Source organism: Protopterus annectens, chromosome 3.part0, assembly GCF_019279795.1.
Source record: "Protopterus annectens isolate FY-2018-M chromosome 3.part0, PAN1.0, whole genome shotgun sequence".
NCBI lineage: Eukaryota > Metazoa > Chordata > Ceratodontiformes > Protopteridae > Protopterus > Protopterus annectens.
In genome coordinates, this window is record NC_056731.1 from 1,291,607,045 (window position 1) to 1,291,622,044 (window position 15,000).

Genomic DNA, 15,000 nt, shown 5'->3' on the forward strand with positions numbered 1-15,000 from the left:
ACAGACAGCCCCAAGTGAGTGGGGTATAAAAACTCAAGAGACCTTTGCTATTGTTTGCAAGCTGCAATAACTTTTGTATTACAAAGGCGGTTGAACTTTTTTTATTTTATGTTGGGTAAAGTCAGCCTGTAGGCTTGACCTTTATGTTTCCCATTAATTAAACTATTGTGAAAAAAAGAACTATTCTAAAAAAAGTAGTGTCAGATGATTTATATTTTACACTGGTGGAAAGTGTGGACATTAGTTTCATTTCATACAAGTTAGTTGTAGCCCAGGCCTGTTGACTCCAAATATAAACAATTAATATAGAAAAGTGAATTTTTTTTCCTCATTCACTGTTTTTGTATGATCTGTGGTGTGATAAAAGACTGTATGCAGCAAAAAGTTGGGTCACAGCTAAAGAGTTAGAATACAGAGACAAGTAAACCTTGTAGCCATATTAGATGTTAAAGGACAGCATCATGATGAAACGGTAGGCAAACAGGAGTCAAGGCAGGCACAGCAAATGAGAGTAGAGAGGAGCTGACCACTGAAGAGCCTATATAAACCACAGTCAACCCAGCAGAAAAGAAAAAAAGGGAAGTAATCCATGGTAACCAGACCATAATGACAGCAATGAGGAAAGACAAGGCATTATTTTCTAGTCCCCAGATACAGAGCATAACCAGATGTCTACAGTACATATTGGTTTAAGTCCTCATTCTGGGTGAAGATTGGAACAATGCGACTCCTATATCAGTGTTAGTGACAGAGGAGGCACTCCTACCTTTCTGATAGGTCCTGGTTTGTTTCATCTGCAAGTGAGTAAACTGAACTTGAAGAAGATCCAGTGCAAGGACAGGTCTCTGAGCAGAGCCAGGGAGAATGTATCCAATGTGACAGTGATAGAATCCGCAGAATCTCATCGCCCAGCCTATATCCAGGGTGGCAGTGAAGTAGCCAGGGAGAATGTATCCAATGTGACAGTGATAAAATCCACTGCATCTCATCATCCATCCTATATCCAGGACAGTCTGACAGTGATAGAATCCACTGCATCACATCATCCATCCTATATCCAGGACAGTCTGACAATGATAGAATCCACTGTATCGCATCATCCAGCCTATATCCATGGTGGCAGTGAAGTACCCAGGGAGAATGTATCCAGTCTGACAGTGATAGAATCCACTGCATCTCATCATCCATCCTATATCCAGGACAGTCTGACAGTGAATAGAATCCACTGCACCTCATCATACATCCTTTATCCAGGGTGGCAGTGAAGTAGCCTGGGAGAATGTATCCAGTCTGACAGTGACAGAATCCACTGCATCTCATCATCCATTCTATATTCAGGACAGTCTGACAGTGACAGAATCCACTACATCTCATCATCCATCCTATATCCAGGGTGGCAGTGAAGTACCCAGGGAGAATGTATCCAGTCTGACAGTGATAGAATCCACTGCATCTCATCATCCATCCTATATCCAGGACAGTCTGACAGTGAATAGAATCCACTGCACCTCATCATACATCCTTTATCCAGGGTGGCAGTGAAGTAGCCTGGGAGAATGTATCCAGTCTGACAGTGACAGAATCCAATGCATCTCATCATCCATTCTATATTCAGGACAGTCTGACAGTGATAGAATCCACTGCATCTCTTCATCCATCCTATATCCAGGGTGGCAGAGAAATAATCTACCACATCTCTTCCTCCACCCTAAGGATCTTTTATACCATGTGACCAGACCAAGATAAGAATAAGAACAACAACTGATAGCTCCGAAGCTCTTTGAGCAGCTAGGAATGAAACTGACACATCAGCATGCTTGAGTAAGTCTTAGCAAGCTATCGCTGCATACTTAGTACAGACTTTGCTATTTTCCCTAGCTAATTGACTGAACTAAGTAAGACATGCCCCTGTTTAAGAATCAATGGGCAAATTATGCTGAGCAGACTTTTAAAAACTTGAAACATTTGATGTGTTTGGAACCCTTTTTGATAGTCCTCGATTTCTCCTAAAGGACACTGACATTGTTGTAACATTGTCCCAGACCACAGAGAGTGAAGAACGCTCTGTCTCTTGCATTAATACTACCTTCAGCAATGCTCTTAAAAGTTTCTCAGCAGCAGTGAAGGAAGTCACACTCATTGCAGCCATGACACTCTTTAGTGACTTTATGCACATAAAGATAATAATACTAAGTTTTCTCATTTGACATTAACCCCCTCAGCTATATAATTTTAGGATCAACTGTCATCTGTGCTGCAGACATTTTAATGTAGGTGGACTGCCTCAGGCCTACAGCTCATTTATAGATGCTCGAACCAATGTTTCCAGATCTCGGGTGTGGGGCATGTTCTGTAGTGGTGACTGCTGAATCTTCTAAACGTGCAATACATGCCACTGTAGGATTGTGTGACTTTTGGTAGATGCCCAGGGCATGTCAGGTAGTAAAAATGGAGGCAGGATCATCAAAAGAACCAATTAGAACCCACTGTCTCCAGATATTCTTAAAGTCTGTTAGTTCACAAAATGGCATATTTTTATTTTCTCATAGTCCTTAGTTGAAGAAGGAGTGTAATACACAGTCTCCTGGGAAGGCAAATCTGAAGGGTCATCCTGGCTCAGAGCTATCTCTGCAGTATCAAGTTATTTGTTGCACGTTAGTCTGCTTGTGATAATGGCTGGAATATATTCTTTTTATTGTACCAAGAGAAAAATTATACCTTTTGAAAGCACCACTGGATTGTACCAAAAACAATAAAGCTACATATGTTAAGCAAAAGCTAAAGACTGCAAAACAGAGCTTGTGAAAGTGGACTTGATGTTTTATTTCTGTTATTTCCCATTTTGTAAGTCTGCATCATTTTTCATTAATCCTTATAAATAAATAAACTTTGTTTAAAATTGCAAGCTAGTAACCATACAATGTTTCAGTGCTTAGAATGGATGTGTGTGTGTGTGTGTGTGTGTGTGTGTGTGCGTGTGCGTGTGCATGTGCGTGTGTGTGTGTGTGTGTGTGTGTGTGTGTGTGTGTGTGTGTGTGTGTGTTAGTGTGACCACATAACTGTATGCCTTCAGATATATATGCTACCATGACTATAACTACAAGCCGGTCATAAATAACATAATGCCTTAATATGTTGCACAGAAGCAAAATGAAAGCACATCTGGAGCATATGATGTGCTACCATTGTAAGTGATTATAATTTGCCCAGAGAGTAAATTTAATGGGAAGTAAATGACTGGTGCAATTATGTCTGAGGAATAATGTTTGCCTAATGCTTTAAATCAGGAATGAACATCATGATATAGACACAAAGCATTCAAAAGCACTACAAGGTACTTTATCTACTCAGTGTGAAATAACTGAAGTTTCAAAATAAAAAAAAAAACACCTGATGTTGTATGATGTAGTCAGTAAATGTAATAATTTAGAATGTGTTTCCTGTGTGAGAGCAGTCATGAAGAATTTAACTTCAATTAAAAGAATATTGAAGCAGAGTACTGCAAAAAGTTTTTGGGCATCCAGTAATGAAAGTCATAAAAAGGCACATTATGAAAACCACAGCTGCCAATTAGTTAGTGTAGGAAGAGCCATAATGAAGGCAGTTCTAACTAAAAGAGAGTATCTGGATTCATGGCTACACATTTTAATAATGATGAGTTAGAAATAATAAACATAGTGATAAAGATAAAGTCTGCAAAACAGTAAAAGCAGCTAAATTAAAAAAAAAAGAAGTATGTCGTCTTCCATGCCATATAAACTCACAGTCCTTTTGCAATTGTAAATATAGATTATAAGGAGAAGTATAGGGAGCAGTTAATTAACAGAACATGTTTCATGTGTAAATAAAGAATAATAAGGAAAATAAAGGCTATTAGAGGTGAGACATGTTGAAAACATAAAGAACAGCAGAATACCATCTTTACAGTTCTAAACAGCACAACAGAACACAGCATGTAAGGAAATTGCATGCAGACTCCAAACAATACAACGAAGAGATCAGCACAGGTGTTGCTAAAGGCTGTAGTGCCTACTGACAAAGGTGATCTAGCAGGAAGGAACAAGCAATGATATTCTATATGAGGGCATTTCCCCTTGTACCTGTTCAGTTAATATAGTCAACTCTGAGGTCACCAAACCTAAGAGGAAAGATAATCATCCCATACAGCACAACTTTCATTTTCTCATAAATATGTTTCACACCCTTATTGGTTATAGATTATTCCATGTACAGCTGTGTTATGAAGACCCCGCCTACTCTCAAATCTTGTTCTAAGGAATATGTGTTATAATGTATCGATATGTGATTTGTTCCTTGGGCCTTGCTGTATGGATATGACCTCAGTGCATACCACTCAATTTTCCATATTTTTGTAGAATGTCTTTTCCTCTTAAAATTTGTGTTTTCTGTCAAATCTCTGCTGAATGAAATAACTAAATAATGGCAGGCATTTGAGTTTCAGACTTCATATCCTTTAGGAAAATGCATGCTATCACAAAACCTGTTATTCTAGCAAGTTTCTAAGTTTATAACATCAGTATTTAAAATCTTGTCCCTATTTTTGGACCTTTATCCCCCATCATTTTAGGCTTTGTACAGATATTGTGTGCTACGAGATTGAAAGGTATGTTGTGGTGTAACACTCATATTTATGACATCAACGTTGCCAAGACATTGTCTCTTCTCATACCTGGCTTAACATATGGCTGCATAAATACTGCAATGTAACATTGTATCTACTGTCATAGTAAACAGACATAACATACAACAATGGTGTGGATGTGGACAACAGTGGTATGAATGTGGCATATAGACCTGCAGCCCTACCTCTTTACAACACAGCAGTAAATCATTGTCACAGTGTACTCAGGACGTGACGGAACTGTTGGATATCCACAAGGGATGTGTATTATACCTAGTGCTTTATTGCTGAGGTTAGGATTGTGCTTGACATATTTCACATTTTATCACACAGATTCTAATAATGCTAATGATGAGAGGGTAAAACAGGAATTATAGAGTATTCTTTATTCTAGATGGTTTCTCAAGCAGGGAAACTGTGGGCCAGATTCACGAAACCTCCGTGTAAGACTTAATATGTCTTACTCGGAGGCTGCAATTGAACGGTATGACGCCAGCGTGCCATGAATATTCATGAGGGCATGCTGACTCATCCGTAACACTTACACGGACTGAGTAGGCAAGCAGGGGGCGTGTCCGACTGCTGAGCAGTCTAAACGTCCATGCCCCTGCAAGGTTTTAAAAAGCATAATGTCAACAGACAAGAGAGAGTCCGCTCAAATGTACTTGCACCCTGACACTGTAAACAACCCATCAGAGTTACAAAATGGAAAATATTATTTTTTTTTTAAATCCACGATATAGCTGCCCGTATTTGCGCTTGTTTGCGCGGGTGTGCCCATTGCTTAACCACAGTTAACAATTCTGACATTGAAGAGCATATAAGAACTACTTATGCAAATTAGTCCAAGTAGCAATAGCGTAATGGTAAAACATATGCACAAAAAGAAGGCATTCACGGTTCGAGTCCCACCACTCTCCTTCTTATTTATGTTTTAAATTAGTATTTGAAATAATACCAGACAAATATGATTAAAATTTTATTAAAAGCAGTGACATGGCCAATGTATCAGTGAACAAAATATATATTTTGAAAAGACCCAGATATATAATAGCCTGCCGTTAAGCAACGTTTTACACAACTAAACTCAGGTGCCCATAGTTTAATAGCGCTATACACATCTAAACAGAGGTGCCCATAGTTTAATAGTGCTTTATCCAGCTAAACAGAGTTGCCCATAGTTTAATAGTGCTTCACCCAGCTAAACAGAGTTGCCCATAGTGTAATAGCACTTTACCCAGCGCAATAGAGTTGCCCAACGTTTAAAAATGCTTTACCCAGTGCAATGTGTTTGAGCGGACGTGCACGCCGTGCCAACCAGGGCACCGTAGGGCACAGGGGAGCAACATAGAGCTAAGTTGCTTAAACGCAGCCACACCCCCTAGCCTGTCTAGACATTATTAAAATAAAAGAAGACAAGGTTTGAACCCAAGACCCTTTGTACTATAATCAAAGTACAGAACCACTAACCCATGACAATATAGGGGAAACAGCCACTATTAACATTCATAAACTTAGGAATGGTAGTTTAACCATTACTAAGCAGGTCTGCAGTCAGCCGAGAATTTTACAAAATGGCCAATCACAAAAAAGTGCAGGAAATGCAGCATATTTAAGCCCCACAGGCGGGAATACACACCATAACTGATTGTAGCTCACATCTGCAGTCAGAATGTCTGGTGTTGGAGAGGGAGTGCGCTTCCGAGTGCAGAGATGGGGCACCGAGGAGTCCAAATACATGGTTTGGCTCCTAGTCCACCGTCACGAGGCAAGACTCCTGCAGGGCCAGTTCCAAGGGACGGAGTACAAGGCAGAGGCTTGGAACCGGTTAGCTCGTGACCTCACCAGTGCCACAGGCGTTCTCTGGACTGGTGAGCAGGACCGTCACCACCATGCGGATCTGAAGAGACGAAAGGAGGACTGCCTGAACCAGTGGATACAGGAGGCCCGCGGGATGCCCCACAACTGAGTATGTAGCCATGGAATGCAGTATGTAAGGATTTAAAATGGAGTATGTATAACGGATAGGAATGTCTCAATATCCCTTCATTTACTCTACAGCTGCAGGTGACCGTGTTACGAATCAGCAAGCCTATGCTGATAGGCTGCTAAGGCTGCACCGCCAGGCAGGTTAGTGATTATTCTGCATGTATTGTTATATAAAATATGGGAGAGAGCATGAAAGAAAGTGTTGTAGTCCAATAATACAGCCATAAAATGTACTGAATAAGTCCTCTGCGTGTACTGTCAGATAAAAACATTAGAGAGGCAGGAAAAAGAGTGTAGTAACCCATTAAGAAAGGTAACAAATGTCTGGAATAATATCTCTGCAGGCACTGTCATATAAAATAATATGTGAGTGAGCCTGAAAAAAGAGTGTGCTAACCTATTAATAAAGGTATAATATGCCGTGAACATGTCTGTCATATATACCGTTAAAACAAATAAAGGAGTGAGCCTGTGGAAAAGTGTGTAATGTCATTAATAAAGGTCTAAAACCCGGAGTGTGTCTGTATCACTTAGTATGAAATGTTGTTGTACCCTTGCATTATACAAATAGTAATGTGTTACAGAGTGCTGGCAACCCAGAGTTCTGCAGTCCCATCTAAAGTGGGTGATGGAAGTGCTGGTAGCTGTGAAGTAAATATACAGTCCTCAACAGTCAGTTACTAGCTGGCATGCAGAAGTAAATCTGGCACATGAGTAGCATGCTAATATGTTCCCCAGAAATGTAAGTGTGCTTCAATAAATACAGGGTTCTGTACAATTAGAAGTGAAAATGTAATGTGAAAACATCCAGATATGTAGATAAAGAAATATAAATGCTACCATGAAATATGTAGCAGTAACATCTGCATCCTGGACAGTTAGTATGTGAGATATAGGTCAAGTATAGATTGAACTAGCCAAACCCACTACACAACCTAATGCATGGTGGCAAGTGTAATAATACATGTAGGGAATATACACCTGCAGTCACTAGGAATGTAGTGTAGATTAAAGGTGTTTATAAGATGTTAATGGAGGTTTTTTCTACACCCTACAGTTTGTGCATAAACCATGCAATGGGTATGTATAATCTTAAATATTTGTCGGGATATATGTCCTATTGTTCCATAAATATTTGCACTCATGTTGATGCATGTGCCCTGTTCAAACACCACGTTCATGGTGGCCTGTTGCTACCAATCATCCCTGCATGCGGTTGGAATAACCACTGTTGTTCGATATATGCATGTGTTATTTTTGCTGTTCAACTGTTGGAACTGTGGTGTGTTGGGTTAATGGGAATATTACTGCATGCTGTTACAACTAGTCTGGAATGCTGTTGTTTATGTTGTAATGAAACACACCGAATCACAGAACGTATGGGAAGGCCGGTCCCAGCGGACCCACCTGTCACTCCTCAGTTGACGAGTGTACCTGGAACCAGTGGCTCTGGTGCCCAGCCTGGACTCCTCTCCTCCATTGGTCCTGTGCCACCTTCTGGTGGAAGCACTGTAGGGGATGGGGCTCATCCCCCCCATGCAAGCATGGGCAGAGAAGGACCACCCGTCACCCTTCGAAGGGTCCGGGCTGTGGTGCGTAGGGAGATCCAGCGTTCAGTCGCTGATCCCCTACGCCTGCTTGAGGCGAGAGTGGTGCATCTCATGGGTGAGCCTGACATCCTACTCAGCCCCCAGCACAGCCACCCCCGGGTCTGTGAAGGTGCAGTGGTGACTGCCCATGGGTGGGGATCTCAGTTTCACTGTTACCATCTGTGGGCTCATGGGCTTACGATTTCCAAACAACCTTCCCCTTTAGTTGTGTTCACCCACCCCATGTGTCAAATTCCGCCCCTGTATGCGTCTTGTTTGTCTTGTCTGTTTACCTCCCCAACCTACCACCCCAAATATACCTATTTCCCCTACCTCACTTACCACTCTCACCAGAAAAAAAAAAAGGGCAATCTGTACCCAAAAAAAAATTACGCCCCATACATAGCTTCCCATTTTGCACACATGTCCATAGGACATGTACACCGATAATTCTAATTGGCAGTGCAACAAACTATGTTGTCCTCACCCCTGTCTCAGTGGTGGAAGGTCTCAAAACTTACTCCAAATTTTCAACATATGCATAGCTGTTGCTGTTAAAGAAATGGGCAGCTATGGGCCTTCCATACACCCTTCCTGCACATCCCAAGCTTGCTTTCCTACTGTCTGTCCCTCTCTGTGCCCCCTATTTCACCACTTTCCTATCTCCCCATTTTCTTTTCTTTAAAAGAAATTAACACGGGCGTTAGCAGGAGTAAGCACGTTTAAGCAGTATTTAGCGGGGGTGCACGAGTGTGAGCTTGTGTGCGCTTAGCTAAGCATTGCTAAGCATCATGCAAACCCGCGCCAACCCACTTATAACTGCTTAAAAGTGCCTTAGTCACTCTGTATGACAAGGCCCTTGTATTGCTCAGCAGCAAAATAAAAATACACTTGTCAGTCTCGAACACGGGACCTTAGATACACCATTCTGCATGAACTACCACTAAACCACAGCAGATCTACAATAATTTAGTGCTGAAAGCAATTTATCATGCATTACCATGAGTGAATGTAAAGGGAAAATAGGAATGGCATAACACAAATCTTGTTCTGTGGGCCTTAACCAGCAGGTGTTGTTGAATTGCATGACATGACTGTGAAAAGAGAATCAGCCATGCTAGTAGGGAATAAGGTTACAGTAGCAGCTTGCAAACCCCATACAGTATCAGAGCAGGATACACACTGGCATATTTGCATAGGTCACAGGCCAGACCTCCCAACAGTGACTGCTCTACAGTGATGACCCTGATTTGTAAACAAATGTTAGCTGTGCCCCTCTGACTCCCTGTGAAATGTACTAACAGTAGGCACAAAGGTGCTGAATCTCACTTAATAACAAATGTCAATAAGTGAGTGTAGACACTGCTTGCACATCAGAAAAGGTGTAGTAATAGAAATGCTCTGAATCATCCAAAGTCTGAACTGAAAAATGTCTGAACTATATTACAGGTGTATCCCAGTTATATGTACTTTTCCCTGAGGCTGTTCAAATATATACGTGAGAGTATCTGAGGCCTGGATGAGTCAGAAACACGCAGGCATATCAGCTTGTCTGCTGTTACACACTTTGCAAATAGCTGTAGAATGAATCCCACAAGCATGCCCTTATGTAGCAGTACAACACAGAAATAGCAAAGGATGTAGCCATGAACTGCTACCAACCACCTGTGACAATGCCATTGTTCTGGTGCTGAAAAGACTGCTGTGGTGCACAGTCAAAGAATACTAGGCTGACCTCTGTCTACCATCTGGATATGTCCACAGGTGGGAGCTACTCAGACAGACTACAAGCCTTCATAGACTTACAGGTACACAGCAACTCTGCATGTTCAGTAAGATAAACATCACACGATAATAAATAATGCACACTGCAGTTCTGCACCCCTACCCAAAGGTACTATATACACGTGTAGTCAGGCACAACCAAGGGTGTAGGTAGGCATACACAGTACAGAAATATGTGCAGTCGTCTTGAGCAGACTGTGTTAATGTCAACACAAACCACAAACTGTTCAGATGTGAGTAGCGTACTAATGACAGTATAGCAGATCACAAACAGTGCATGTGCCTGATATTCATAATTGGTAGAACAACATACTTAAATGTCCTCACCCATCTCTCAGGGTTGGAAGGTTTCAAATATCCCACCTAATGTATTGCATATGCACAGCTGTTGCTGGCAAAGAAATGGGCAGCTATGGACCTTCTCCACACCAATTGTGTACATCCCAAGCTAGTTTCCCTACTGTCTTCCCCTCTTTGAGCACCCTTTATCACCACATTCCTATCTCCCCATTTATTTTTCTGTCAAAGATATGAGTTCAGGGGTTAGCGGGAGTGAGCACTTGTAAAGAGTAGTAAGCGGGTTTGCACCAGTGTGCGCATGTGTGCGCCTAGCTTAGCATTGCTAAGATATGATAAACTACATCAAGCTTAGCTTACTATTGCTAACATAAAATGAGCTAAGCTAAGCTTAGCTTAGTATTGCAAACCCGCTTACAACTGCTTAAAAGTACCTTAGTCACTCTGTATGACAAGGCCCTTGTATTGCTCAGCAGCAAAATACAATATCCTTGTCAGTCTCAAACCCCACACCTTGGACTCACCAGTCTGCATGATGAACCACTAAGCCACAGCAGATATGCAATAAATTGGTGTTGAAAGAAATATAACATGTATTACAAGGAGTGAATGTAAAGGGAAAACAGGAAAACCATAAGAATACATTGCAATCAAGAAATATAACATGCATTACAAGGAGTGAATGTAAATGGAAAATAGGAAAGCCATAGGAATACATTGCAATAACTACTGTTGTATGCCAGTTAATTCCCTAATTCCAAATCAAAGTACATACTCCCATGTATCCAGTGTTAGCATTAGGAGGTGTGAGTAAACTTACACACTGAGAAGAGTGTACTGGAAGAAGCAACAGTCAGGTTTCAGTACAACATGCATTTCACTGGCTACAACCCAGCTTCAGATATGAGACATATACCAACCTTCTGACTGACACAACAGAGCTGGTGAATCTGGGAATTTTGAGGCAATGTTAAAACTGTCTCATGTACACGAACAACCCTCTCCTCCTCCAAACAGGTTCAAATATATGTGAGAGATGCAACTATTTAGACAAACTGGAGGCTGAGCTCTCTCATCTCAAAACTGGTGTAACCAGTCAGGAGGAGAAGGTAACCTCACACAACACAATTCCAGTATCACATAGTCCCACCACATCAGCGAACCAGACACATAAATACACAAAAACATACTCGGAGGCTCTAAATAAAAATCTACCTAACCAACAGAGACCTCCAAAGCAGACATCCAAGCAAACGCTACCTCAAAACAAAACACACACAACACATAACCCACAAAGTCAGTGTGCCAAGCAGCCACAGCCCTTAAGGCTGAATAACACACCTGATACGCTTGTAATAGGTGACTCTATTGTCAGACACACTGACGTCCTGCTCACCAGGCTGAATAAAGAGAAGGTCACAGTGAGCTGCTTGTCGGGTGCTAGGAACTACCACATAACGCAAGCAGTCAGGTCACTCCAAAGCAAATACAAATATGACTCAGTCATTGTACATGCTGGGGTGAATGACCTGAGACGTACCTCCCTGGACTACATGAAAAGAGACATAGAGGAGCTCTCTGATCATCTAGCCCAGGCTGGTATGACCCTAACCTTGAGAAGCATCTTACCCTCACCTAGAATGATGCCACAGTACAAAGATAAAATGATCGATTTTAACAATTGGCTAAAATTTTGGTGTCATTCAAAGGTGATCCAGTGTCTGTCAGCCTCGGATGACATGCTTGACAAGCCATGTTGCTTCACTAGGGACGGCTTGCACCTGTCACCACTGGGCTTTCGGATATTGGAAAAGGCTCTTGCCAGCCTCATAGTGCCTTTTTTAGGCAAGGCTCAAAAGTGAAACCCACCCCCATAGACAGCACAAGGAACAAGAAACTAAGGGTAATGCTGCTAAACGCCAGAAGTCTTAACCTCAAGATGCACGCACTCAAAGCTCTCCTCAGTATGGAGAACATTGATATCTGTGCAGTGACAGAAACCTGGTTCAAGGCTCCAGAGAGCACCCCAGCACTACCAGGCTATACCTCATATCATGCTTTTCGGCCCCAAAACCCGGACCGAACCACAAAAGGAGGGGGAGTTTCCATATTTATAAAGGATATCCACACCTCCAGGTTAGTGGCATTGCACGAAGTATCGGAGACCATCCATGTGCAACTAACAGTGGGCAGGACTGCTTTTCAGTTTATAGCATCCTACAGACCACCCTCTCAAAGTCAGGAATCCCACTCGGCTTTCCTGAAAACATTGGAGAACATGAAGATCTCTCCGAACACCATTATATTGGGCGACTTCAACTACCCAAACATTGACTGGGAGCACTACTCAAGCCCCAGCACCTTAGCCCAAAGGTTCCTGGAAATTATAAACTCAAATGCTATGGAACAACTAGTCACCACTCCCACAAGAGGGGACAACATACTAGACCTGATCATTAACAACATGGGGACTCTATGCTCCACACCAGAAGTATATCCCTCATTAGTAAGATCAGACCATAATTTAATTTCACTGGATGTCCACATCCTGACCCCACCCCCAGCCCAGAAAACCATGGTGAAAAACTTCTCAAAAGTGAACTTCTCACTTCTCAAAACCTAAGTGGAATCCTTCAAGGCCCCAGGGCCAGTGGAAACTACAGCCCAAACTGCAGAATCCTATATAAACGCATTCTACGGACATCTCCAGGAATGCATGGATCATGCTATCCAAACAAAACCAAGACCCAATCATCCAAAAGCAAGCATCCAGTCTGGTGGAGCCCTGCCATAAATAAACTGTACAACAGAAGGAGAAAGCTACTACATGATAGAGCAAAATCCCTAATAGGGAAGGCATCTCTGATCGGTACTAGCAAAAAATTTCGATCCCTCATAAAATCCTCCAAGGCCAGCTTCAAGAGAAAAATTGCACAGGACACCAAAGACAATCATAAGGCTTTTTTCAGTTATGTTAGAAACCTGGTATGCAACTCCCAGACTTGTTCTGAGTTGATTCTAAATGACAAAGAATACACTGAACCCACAGACATTGCCAATATCCTGACAGACAGGTTCAGTGCAAACTCCCCCCCCCCTCCCCGCCAAAAGAGCAAGTATCTATCCTGGCAGAGGGCTGCCTCCCAAACATTACTGATGCTCAGGTGAAGGCTGCCCTCTCCAATGCAAAAAACACTGTTACCATGGGACCAGATGGCGTCCCAGGTTGTGTCCTACATGAACTCCAAGAGGAACTAATCCCTCAAATAAAACAGCTATACAATCTCAGCCTCACTACAGGATATGTGCCCACAGAATGGCGTACAGCAACAGTGGTCCCACTCCACAAAGATGGAGCCTCTACAGACCCTGGAAACTATCGCCCCATAAGCCTGACTAGCTTAGTCTGCAAGGCTATGGAGAGGATCATCATGGAGCTCATAAACAAAGACATTGGGGACCTACAGACACTAGATCCTACCCAGTTCAGCTTTGTCAAGGGCAGATCCTGCCCTTTGAACCTGGTTGACTTCTTCGAAAAAGTCAACAAAGCCATAGATGAAGGAAAGGTAGTCCACACAGCCTATCTGGACCTTGCAAAGGCATTTGACACAATACCCCACTTGGACATCATAGATAAGCTATCCAGCTTAAATATAAACCCCTATGTCACATGATGTGTCGCAAACTGGCTCAAAGACAGAACCCACAGAGTGAGAGTTGCTGGAGCCATGTCAGACTCGAAACCGGTCACAAGTGGCGTACCACAGGGTTCTGTCCTGGGACCACTCTTGTACGGTATATACTTTTCCGAGGTACAGGCAAAGGTGGGAGGGCTATGGCTCACCAAGTTTGCAGACGACTGCAAACTGGGTGCCATAATCAACTCTCCAGCTGACACAAACATCCTTCAAAAAGGTCTCACAGAGGCTGATAACTGGTGCCAGCGCCATGGTTTAAAGCTAAATGCCAAAAAATGTATAGTCATACCCTTTGGCAAAAACAATGTGCCCACAAATTACCACATAGGCGGAAACCCATTAAGTACAGAGAAAGTTATTAGGGACCCGAGTTGATAGCAATCTCTCCTTTGAAAACCACATTGCCAAAGTGGTTAGAAAGACGTTCTACATAGCCCACCTCATCACGAAGGGTTTCACATCTAGATCAAGAGAGGTAATCATGCCCCTTTATTCATCCTTCATCAGGCCCATCATAGAATACAATGCCCCTTTTGGGATGTACCTTATCCGACACCTGCAGCAATTAGAAAGACCCCAAAAGTATCTCACCAAGAGGATCAAGGGTCTCAAACAGATGCCATATGCTGCTTGGTTAAAAAAACTCCAGCTCTACTCAGTTGCATACCGCCTACTTTGAGGCGATCTATGCCTGACATACAAAGCTATGTCAAATCCAGAATTAATGGACCTGCTCCACCTCAGTAAATCTAAATACCTTAGAGCCACATGCTCAAGGGACGTGAAAATAAATAGAACTTGCTGGAGGGACAGGTTCATAACCCAGAGGCACCCTTCGCTCTGGAATAGAATTCCAGTTCATGTGAGGCAGAGCACCTCACTGAATCTCTTCAAGAAGAATCTCGATAGGTGGATGGGGGATCATAGGTTTGTCCCAGGGATTACTCCCGTGTCACTATTAGACAGAGGCACAGTAAACTAAACCTTAAAAAGGGCA